This window comes from Mus musculus, chromosome 7 (assembly GCF_000001635.26).
Source record: "Mus musculus strain C57BL/6J chromosome 7, GRCm38.p6 C57BL/6J".
NCBI classification, from domain to species: domain Eukaryota; kingdom Metazoa; phylum Chordata; class Mammalia; order Rodentia; family Muridae; genus Mus; species Mus musculus.
The window spans coordinates 132,314,539-132,324,503 of record NC_000073.6 but is presented as its reverse complement, the minus strand read 5'-3'; the positions used below and the strand labels follow the sequence as shown (position 1 = coordinate 132,324,503).

At 49.6% G+C, this 9,965-nt stretch overlaps 1 protein-coding gene and 1 long non-coding RNA gene across 5 annotated transcripts in view; one reads left to right on the top strand and one right to left on the bottom strand.

Moving 5' to 3' along the window:
- Positions 1 to 969: 969 nt before the first annotated feature.
- Positions 970 to 9,965, top strand: part of Chst15 (carbohydrate sulfotransferase 15) — an 87,756-nt gene continuing 78,760 nt past the window's right edge. Inside the window, exon 1 of one of the 4 annotated variants that reach the window (XM_017312386.1) lies at positions 970 to 1,051. The gene's annotated coding sequence lies outside the window, so the exon portion shown is untranslated. Of the gene's footprint in view, positions 1,052 to 7,005; positions 7,458 to 7,477; positions 8,200 to 9,965 lie in introns of those variants that run through there. The other 3 variants (XM_006508332.2, NM_029935.6, NM_001360768.1) reach the window with 3 other exon arrangements.
- Gm10584 (predicted gene 10584) lies at positions 6,213 to 8,840 on the bottom strand. The gene has a single exon (NR_028578.1). It is a non-coding gene; the product is annotated as a predicted gene 10584 (long non-coding RNA).

Below are 9,965 nucleotides of genomic sequence, written 5' to 3'. Positions count from 1 at the left end.
GTATCACACTCACCAGCTAAGATGCCACAGGGCTGGTGGGGGCCATAGGGCTTACCTAGTCCTTGGGGGTGGAGCTTAGGGGATGTATGGATGAGCTTTTAAAGATGATTATTGATACATGCATTGAGAAATTATCTTTTCAGCAGAATCCTTAGGATTTAATTTGGATTTTGTTTCATTGGTTTGGTGAGACATTATTCAGTCCAGGCTGGCTTTGAACTTACAACAATTCTGTCTCAGTCTTCGAGCTGCTGGGATTACAAGCACGTACAATCTCCTGAGAAATCTTAGAAAGTTTTCCCAGTGAGAAACCCCACGGGGCTCTGGCTCTTGCCCTCCAGTCCTTGCTCACAGCCCTGTTCTAATGTAACGTCTTTGTTTACTTTTCAGTCTGTTTATTTTGCGAAACTTTTAAATAGTAAATGATAGTGCTCTTTTTATTTCAGAGAAAACAAATTATCCTTTATGGATACTGTTGAAGATCTCCTCATAGTGGATTATTTCCCAACAGAAATGAAGCTAGAGATGCCTTGGAAACGTCTGCCCTCCAGCCTAAGCCAACTTTCCCCATTCCCAGCAGCTGCACAGCTCTCTCTGCCTGTACTTTTGGCTAGGAATGTCTTCCTGAGAATATGTTGATAGAATGTGGGATTGGAAGTGAAAATTGTGGCACAGGGAAGTCCTGGCTAGGGCAAACACCTAAAGGACCCAGAGTTGCTGACGTTGGGGACCTCTGCTCAGGCTAGCTCCTTACCAAGTCTTTAAGAGAGGAGGCAAGAACCAGCATTAGCCCTAGTTTGTGCATGTTCTTCCTGACTCGGGGCCTCTGAGGTAAGAGTGGGGCCCTAGAGGCCCCTGGCTGTGCTTAGGAGGAAGTAGATGAGCAAACAGGTTTACTTCCTGATACAAAAGAGGAAGTGGGCCAGAAGTTTTAAAACGAAGGACCCCTATGATGATCAATCTTCCGTGGCACTGGGCTGAGCCTTGAGATGTTGATGGTACGCTGGGTGTATCTGTGAGGTGGACACTGGAATCAGAGGACTGAGTACAGGTGATTGTTTTCTTTAGTGTTGGTGGGCCTCATCCATTCAGTGGACAGCCTGTATAGAGGAAATGGTTGACTGAGAAAGGGTTCTCTCTGTGCCAATCTTTTCTTGACTTTTGTGAGCTGTTGCATCGTATTGCTCATTATCACTGAGTTTGGGATGGCCTGTTACATAGCCATGGGAGACTGGCACAAAGAGTGAGCCAGTCCCACTTCTCTGGATGGGTCACAAGGACTCTGATGTCAATTTGAGACCATCTAGTCCTACCATTTATTTTCCAAGGAAGGATGTGAGACACAGAGATATCAAGACAAATGAGGTTCAAACCAGAGCCTAGGTGCTTTTAGCCATTCTCTGACATATTACATGCATCTAGAAAACCCTGGTGGGGTAGAGGAGAGGAAAGGATCTTGATCTGGGTGCTTCCCTTCCCAGGTACACACCCACATCCAAGGCTATACAGACATTGGGTCTTAAATTTATCAGAGTGATTTCCACCCCCCCCTCTCTTTAGATGTGTTTATTTTATACATATGAGTACACTGCAGCTCTCTTCAGACACACCAGAAGAGGGCATCAGATCCCATTACAGATTGTTGTGAGCCACCATGCGGTTGTTGGGAATTGAACTCAGGACCTCTGAAAGAGCAGTCAGTGCTCATAACTGCTGAACCATCTCTCTAGGCACCATCAGAGTGATTTCTAAGAGGGCTGAGTTTTCTCCAGTTGATATCTATCTAAGATGGTTTCTGGACATGGATTCTGGTTTTTCATAATGCCATCGACACAGAGGTCCTGTCTGAATCAATGAGAGTGGATGTGAGAAAGAACCAGTGGAGAGTCAGGGCTCACCATTGTGGGAGCCTTGGCCCATACCTGGCTATATAGACCTTGTTGGTACTATGGAGGCTTGAGACACAAGTGCCAATGTTTTAACCAGAAGGCAGACAGGACCAGATAATGTCTGGGGAAGATCCTGGTGTATTTGAAGGAAGAATCAGAATGTAGGGACCAAGGGAGGAAAATGATAGTTGGCAGGAGAATGAGCTAAAGCTCCAAGGAAGGATGGACATGGGTCTGAGGGAGCCTGTGACATGGAACCTATCCAGACTCAGGTTTCTAACAGTTTAAAATTCCCCAAAGACACGAGACCTGGATGGCAGCTAACTGGCCCTGGATAATCCAGTGTCAAGACTTATGGGTGGGATTCCTGAAGGCATCCAGGCAGGTGCACTTGATAGCATCATAGAACTGGGGTTGTGGGAGTTGGATCCACAGCAAGGAGAGGCAGGGGAGAGGTACGCATCACAGTCAGCTCCCGGCACCTGCCTGTGGGTGCCGTTCCATTATCCTCCCAAGCATCCTTTGGACTGCATTAAGCCTGCAACCAGGAAAAAGAAATTTATTTAGAGAGTACAGATATTTCACATTTAGGGCAAGTGATGATACTTGCAATTTACATCTTGTTCCTGTTGTTGGGTGTGGGTTGTAGTTCTTATGGCAGAGGCTAGTAAGTGAAATGCTCCTGGCTGTAAACTTGATCTTATTGGCAAACTGTCTATTATGCAGCTAAAAACATCTAGTTAATAGGCACTGTCCTTCAACAACCAGTAGCAACCAGAGTCCTGGGTGGTGATAACAGTGACATTACATCTCTTTTATCACCCTTGGGTTCTTTATGCTGCCAATTATCTGGCACGTGCTCTCCCCTGGCTTCCCAGACCATGCTCTCAGCCTCATTTGGCTTTCCTGGGGCTCTGTTTGTACTTGTAGCATCCTCAAGTTCCACTGGTGGGGAGAGGATCTGATTTTTAGGAAGCAAGAGTAATCACTGGAGGCAAAGGCTGGCAGACAATCAAGCAGGTGACTCCAATAGAGCCATTTGCCAAGCACCTAGAGGGTGTGTCTGCGGCACCAGATTCTGAGCTCTGGGCTGGGAATGCAGTAACAGGAGAGACTAAAAGAGCCTGAGATCTCAACAATCTGTTTTTTGTTGTTGTTTGTTTTTGAATCAGTAAACTGCCCTCCCCTCCACCCCATAGAACAGACAGCTTTCATGCAAGTATGAATGTTTGGTGAAGACGAGCTCTGGCCTTTCTTCCCTGAATGTTCAATTCCAAGTCAAGTCTGCTGCTTTAGGGAACCTCTTACTATCTTAAATCCTGTAGAAGGCTTGGATCGAGTGTAGGAAATTTTCACAAGAACCCAAATTTCACGTCGATTTGTGATGGATTAGCATACCGAAATTGGTTTAAAGTGCGCTTAATGGATGCATTCCTGCGGGAGGGATCCGCCCAACCAGAGGATTTCTAAATTTATAAAATTGAAATGCACTTCGGGTTACTGAGAAGTCTAAATTTGTCAAAGTCACAGGGTGGGAGGCAGGTCGTTGCAGCAATCTGAAGCCAGGGCTGCCAAATCCAAGAGCCCAGGCCATGATATCTAGGGTCCCTGGGCCACGCCCTTTTCAGGCAGAGGCAGGATCTGGGCCTTGTGTTTACTAAGCCTTGGCATGAGTGAGGTACGTCATTGGCATCAGTATACGTTTATGGTACAGGGAATGACTTTAAGTCTGCTTCTGCATGCATGATTTCTGAGCCTCAGTCTTCCAGCCGGAAGAGTGGGCATGAGCAGTGTTGATGGTTGGAAAGGATTAGGGATGCAGAATGAGAAAGTACTGCTTGTCTCATGAGGCCTTTGAAGATCTGTTAGGACCTTCCTTATCTCAACGACTCCCTCTTCATCCTATTGTGTGGCACACAGTAGGTGCTCAGGGGATGTTTACAGATGAAATGGATGTGATTGTAAGGGCTGTGGTGGGGGTCCTTGTTACAATGCTCTGAGGTCCCTGTGCTGCCCCTTAGAAAGTCTCTATTCAAGTTATAACTGTCACTCATTTAATTCATTATCAATTATGTGGCAACTATATGCAAAACTTTCAATAATGATATTTATTAATAATACCTAATATGTTGATTCCTGTTGCCTGATAATTGCATTTATCATTTTTTCTATTTTTAGATTTATTTTTATTTTTTATATGTATGGATATTTTGCCTTTGTGTATGTCCATACATGGTGTGAATGTTGTGCCAGAAGAGGACACGGGGATGCCTTGGAATTGTTGTTACAGATAGCTGTGAGCCATTATCTGGGTGCTGAGAACCAAATCCAGGTCCTCTGTAAGAACAGCCAGCACTCTTAACTGCTGAGTTATCTCTCCCATCTCCATGCTCAGCGTGTTTCCAATGTTTGCCACTGCTGTGATGCAGCAGTCAGCTCCTGCCAAAATAATGCTGTGCAACAAAACAGCTTACATCAAATTAGCATTTCCCCCTACCGTGTGTGTGTGTGTGTGTGTGTGTGTGTGTGTGTGTGTGTGTGTGTGTGGTGTGTGGTGTGTGGTGTGTGTGAGTCATCTGGAGCTGGGGTGACTTGGCTCCAGGGTGCAAGCTGAACTCAGGTCTGCTTCATGGGTGTTCATTCTGGAGCCTTGCTGGAAGAGAAAGCTCCTTTTTAAGATATGCTTTCTAGAAGGTGGGCCACTAAAATACAACAGAGCAAGCCAGAAGTTGGAAGAGCAACCTCTGACTCAGTTGTTCTTCAATATCAAAATTGTCAAACAAAACAAAACAACCAAATTACAAAAAAAGAAAAAAAGAAAAAAACAAAAACAAAAACAAAAAACCACCACCACCACAACAAAAAAACAACCCAAAAACCAAGTGGAAAGTCGAGTCGTGGAGAGGTGTAGCCTGTACACCATGGGGTGGTGGCTGGGGAGCTGTATGTCATTGTTAGCATTTGGAAGTGTGTCTGCTAAGTGTGCATAGAGTAAAATGTAATCCGAATTGTGATATTAAAGAGTAGAAATTTCACTCAACTATAGGTGAGGCCTCTGCTCTGTAATCAGAATCAAAAAAGGTCATAAGTGTGGGACGTACTGTGATCAGATACCTGTGGCTTTATAAGAGAGAGACCAGAACACACAGAGACATGTGCTCCCCCCACCCCCACCCCCTGGCTGTGTGATGGACTGAGCCACCTTGGGAGTCTGTCAGATAGACTCTTGAGCCTCCAGGAACATGAAGTAAGCAAACCCCTTTTCTTTATAGTGCTTCCCAGCTTCAGGTATTTTGTTATAGTGACACAAAATGTACTTGTGTAACCACTGTGGAAGACTGAGGAGCTAGGAGCAATAACTCAATGGCATGAGCTGCTCAGCAGTGCTCAGTAGGTGGTGGAGATAGAATCTGAACCTAGGCAACCTGGGATGAGTGTCTGGGGAGGGCATGGGTGTGCTTATTGTCTTAAGCTTTCTGTATTTGTTTCTCTCTGTTTCAGGCGTTTTGTTTGTTTGTTTGTTTGTGTGTGTGTAGTCTTGGCTGTCCTGGAACTCACTTTGTAGATCAGGCTCCACTCACAGAGATCCACTTGCCTCTGCCTCCAAAGTGCTGGAATTAACGGTGTGGACCCTATTGCACACCCCCCCCCCCCGTCCACTTTTGTCTCTTACGTAGGAATTGCTGAAGGCCTGAGCTCCAGCTGTCTTCACAGACCTACCCATCCATTCTTCTCTCCCTGTCTTCATTCACACGAGGCAACTGGGTGTTGTCAGAGCTTTTTGGAATAACAGGCTAATTTTTTGAAGTTAATGTTGAGGGGGGAAAATTAAAAAAAAAAAAAAAAACCCTTCTTCAGGTAAGCTCAGGAACATATATAATACCTTGGAAAGTCCTGGTGGAACTCATATCAAAGTGGCCCAGGGATTTTACTTAAAAACAATTTGTTCCCATGTCAGCTGTGATTTCTGACACCTGAATTTGAAAGTCATCTGGGTGGGCCCAGCGCTATCCCCATAATGGGGCATGTATTGGAAAGTCCCCATACGTGTGGCCCAGGGATCATGTTCCACACACTCTTACAGGAAGGGATTTCCTCCTTGCTGTTTCCAAAGAACCTTCACTGTGTTTGCTTAAACCGGCCGCATGCCCTGGTCTGACAGCTGCCTGGCCCAGGACTTTGCTTGTAGGCGCCTGCACAACCCACCCTCTTAAACAGCAACCTGCACTGTGTCCCAGTGCAATTACTCGAATATATAAACCTTACTGAAAGGCAGTCTTTTCTCCGGAGCTAATAAATAAACCCCAAAGCCACAACGTGTGTAAGACCATGAAAAATGGCATCATTATCTATTGGGAATTGTGAACTCTGCAAAAACCAGCTCATTGTATTTTTAGAAAAAAAAAGGTTTTTGTTTAAAAAAAATAATAAAGACCTCCAAATCACTAAGCCAAGTCTACATGGGGGGAAAAGCAATCCAGTCTACCGACTGGGAGGGCAGTCTCACTGCTTCATTAATCTTTCTTTGCAGATTTTTATATAAGAGGCAGTATTTGTTGGGAAGCTAGACAGTGGTTTTTAAGAACTCCCCTGTCATCCAGGGTTCCTATCTGCAGTCGTGACCCTCTGATTGTGACCTCTGACTCAGTCGCCGTGGATGCTGAACCAGAACTCTAGGACTTTGGGGGGTGAGGTGGGAACCTCAAACAAGACTGAAAGGGGCTCCCGTTCTCTAGAATCACCTTTAGCACATATGCCAGCATTTTACAGTTAGGGAGCATTTTCCCGGTTGCTTCAAGAAAGAAGATGCTGGACTCTGGCCATAGGAACGTGGGCAGACCCAAGACTGTGGCTTCTATCCTATTCCCCAGAGTCTGGGGTTTGGTGCTCCAAAGGCTGTCCCGAACAAGTCTTAAGAGTTTAAGGTGTCATATTTTATGTTAACTGATTTCATCTTCAGCCCACAGCCGATCACTGGAGCCTTTCCTTGAAGCAGTCCCAGTAGGCCACTGCGGCAGTGGTACTCGGGGTCCTGTAGAACCTTACCTCTCAGAAGAAGCAAACCTACAGGGCCCAAGAGCTAGGCAGCCTTTGTAGAATGCAAAAATACAACAGAGGGCGCCGAAACCACTCGCGTCAGTGGCCTTGAATATCAATGTATGGGCTGTCTCTAGACTGCCAAGTTCCTTAAAACTGTTTCTGGTAGCCGGGTCACTGCCACACACACCAGGTTTCGGTTTTGTCTTGTCGGAGTCACCGCAATACACAAACTGTATTTACTTGCTGGGCGAGGGGGCGGGGACCAAACCCACCGCTCAGCAGGGCGCGCACGCCTTGATCTTGCATTCCAGACTCGAGCTGATGTGTGTCAGCGCGACATGGGGCGGGGGGAGGGTTCTGTTCAGAGGTTTCATTCGCCATCTGCAAGTCACTCCCAAACTTTTCCTCCCAGCGCTCGGGGAGTCAGGTTGACGCGCCCTGGGTGCGGGGTGCTAGGCGCGGGGCTGGGCGCGCGCTCCCGCGGAGTCGGAGCTGCAGAGGCTTCCGAGATCGTCTTGGGCTTTTCAGGTACAAGTTGGGCTCTGGGTGACTGGGCAGGGGGTGGCGAGTAGCGGCGGGCGGAGGTTTGGCTCTGGGTCCCGGTGCCCCTCTGCGGGTTCGCCCAGGTTGGCGGGGAATGGGCGCTGGGAGTCCGGACCGCCAGGGCTGTGTGCAGCTTCACTCCCTGCGCGGAGGCTCCGGACGCGGAGGCGGCGGCGGCCCAGGCAGACAATGAACTTGGAGCGCGCCGAGCTCCGGCAGGTTTGGGCCCGCACCCCTCGGTCAGGCCTCCTCGCTACAGGCACGGTCCCCTGTAGGAGGCGTCCTTTTCGCTGCGCGGTCCTGGCCGTGCTCTAGGTGCCCAGCACGCCTGGGGACCCTGCGGGAAGGACTACCGGTGGCGGAGCCGGGGCTCACACGCCCCCTCCCTAGACAGAGCGAATGTGGTCCGAGCTCCAAGACAGAGGACCGGGTGCTGGCGTGGTGGCGCTGTGGACAGCTGGAGGCCGGCGGAGGACGCACGCCGCGGGGCACGCACCGGCTAGCTGTCCCGCAGAACCGCCCCAAGGAGTCAGAATTCGCGCGACCCTGGGTCGGCCAGGAACTGAGAGGGAAGGACGACTGATATAAGGCCAATGAATAGACAGATCGGCGATTTTCTGGAGCGAGCTCTCCACAGGCAGAGCTGGGGACCGGGATTCCCCTAGTCGTGTTCACTGCCCCTCCCCCGCACACTTTAGGGGAAGTTTCCAGGCGTAGCCTGGGGCAGGTACGTGGGCATCTGCCACTGTCTCTGGGTACCAATCGGAGCCGCCTCGGGAATCCGGGCTCTAGCCGCACTGCCGCTCTGGGTGGGAAGGCTCGTGTGGGTCTCGGGGAACAGCCCCAGGCGTCAGCGTCTGTGGGAGCAAGATTCCCGAGGAGACACCGTGGGGACAGGCCTGGGAGGAACCGAGGGATCAGTCTCAACTTTTTTTACTCGCCGCTTTTCCCATCGTCGCTGTACCCTAGTCCCCGAAGCGGCCTGACTAGGGAGTCTCAGCTGTGTCTCCCGCCAGCTGGGGAGCAGAGAGCAGAACGAGGCAGCTCTGAGCTAAGCCGTGGGGGCGGCGGTGGCGGGTGGTGATGGTGGAAGCCGAGAAGGCAGGGGCCCGGACGCGAGGAGCGACGCTGAGGATGTTGATAGCGTGCTAGTCCGTGGGGCTGTGTGCTCCAATGGAGTGGAAGCGGGCGTTGTGTCTGGTAGCGGGTCTTGGCGCACTTGCCCATGTGGAGCCCGGGGGATCCTGGATGGCGGCAGGGCGAGGGGAGCCAGACTGTGCAGGGAATGAATGGAGAGCAGGGGAAGCGCCTTCTTTCTCCTTCTGGCGAATCGATTGGCCGGCTTGCGCTCATTTGTGTTCACGTTTAGGACTCCGAGGTCCCGCGCACCCTCGTTTTGACTGCCCCACCGTGGTCGAGTGTCCACGTTGCCTGCCTGCCTGCCTGTCTGGATCCGCTAGAGCGAGCAACCCAATGCTAGGGCTGGTTTGCTTACTGCTAGGCTACTGGTGGCTGGACGTGGGCACCTCTAGTAAGCGCGCTTTGTCCGGGTTGGAACCTGGGGGTGGGAGTGGGGGTGGGGCACCTTGTCCTAAGTCTTCTAATAGATCTGCTGGACTCTCACTGTGGCGAGTAAGTTAATGGCATGGAGTTTCCAGGAATGAAGTTCAGGAAAGCCTTGTGACAGCCTGTGGCCAGCGACTCTGAGCTGGTTACTCTTTTATCAACTGCTACTTCGTTCGGGCCGGTGGGGTGCCTCTGTAAGTGAGGACTGGGTCTTCAGAACATCCACTTTCTGCAATTCCTGACTGGACGGTGTGGATCACTTCCTGGGTTAGGGTGAGCATCCCAAAAGTTCATCTGAGAACATCTGTAGTCCCCTCTACTCAAGGTGAGGCAGAGGAAACCGGGAGGTACAGAAGCTCTCCCAAAGTCTCCCTTGGAACTCCCCTGCTCTCCAACTGATCTTTCCTGTCAGCTGTCTCATTGCAAAATCAAGACTCCCTTCTGCAGAATATGACATTGACTGGTTTTGCAAAGTTGATCTGTTGACTGATCCACAAACACACACATATGGTTTTGTTCAAAGTAGCTTGGGAATAAAAAATGGTTTATAATTGGGTTGGTTTTGACCAATAAGTTTGCTTCCCCCCCGCTCCCCCCAAACTAAAGAAAAACTGAGGATAATTTTCCTTTTTTCTTTTTGTCATCTCAAGAGATGGAGTTTGGAGGGGAAGTGGCTTGCTATTGTTGTTTCTCTACTAGGGCAGAGGTGAACAGGAAGTGAAGCTCTGGGTCCAGGCTTCCTCCCAAGGTCTTGCTCCCAGGTAGCTATCTCAGGGTCTCCTGAGGGAAACAGCACCGAGGAGACTGGTTATCATTTGCTTTTTGATGCATGCAGAACCTGGATCACTGTCCTAGCCAAAGATCCAGTGTTGTTACCTGCCATTCTTCCATCTTCATCCTTTCCTCCCTGTGTCTGAAGAGGGGCCT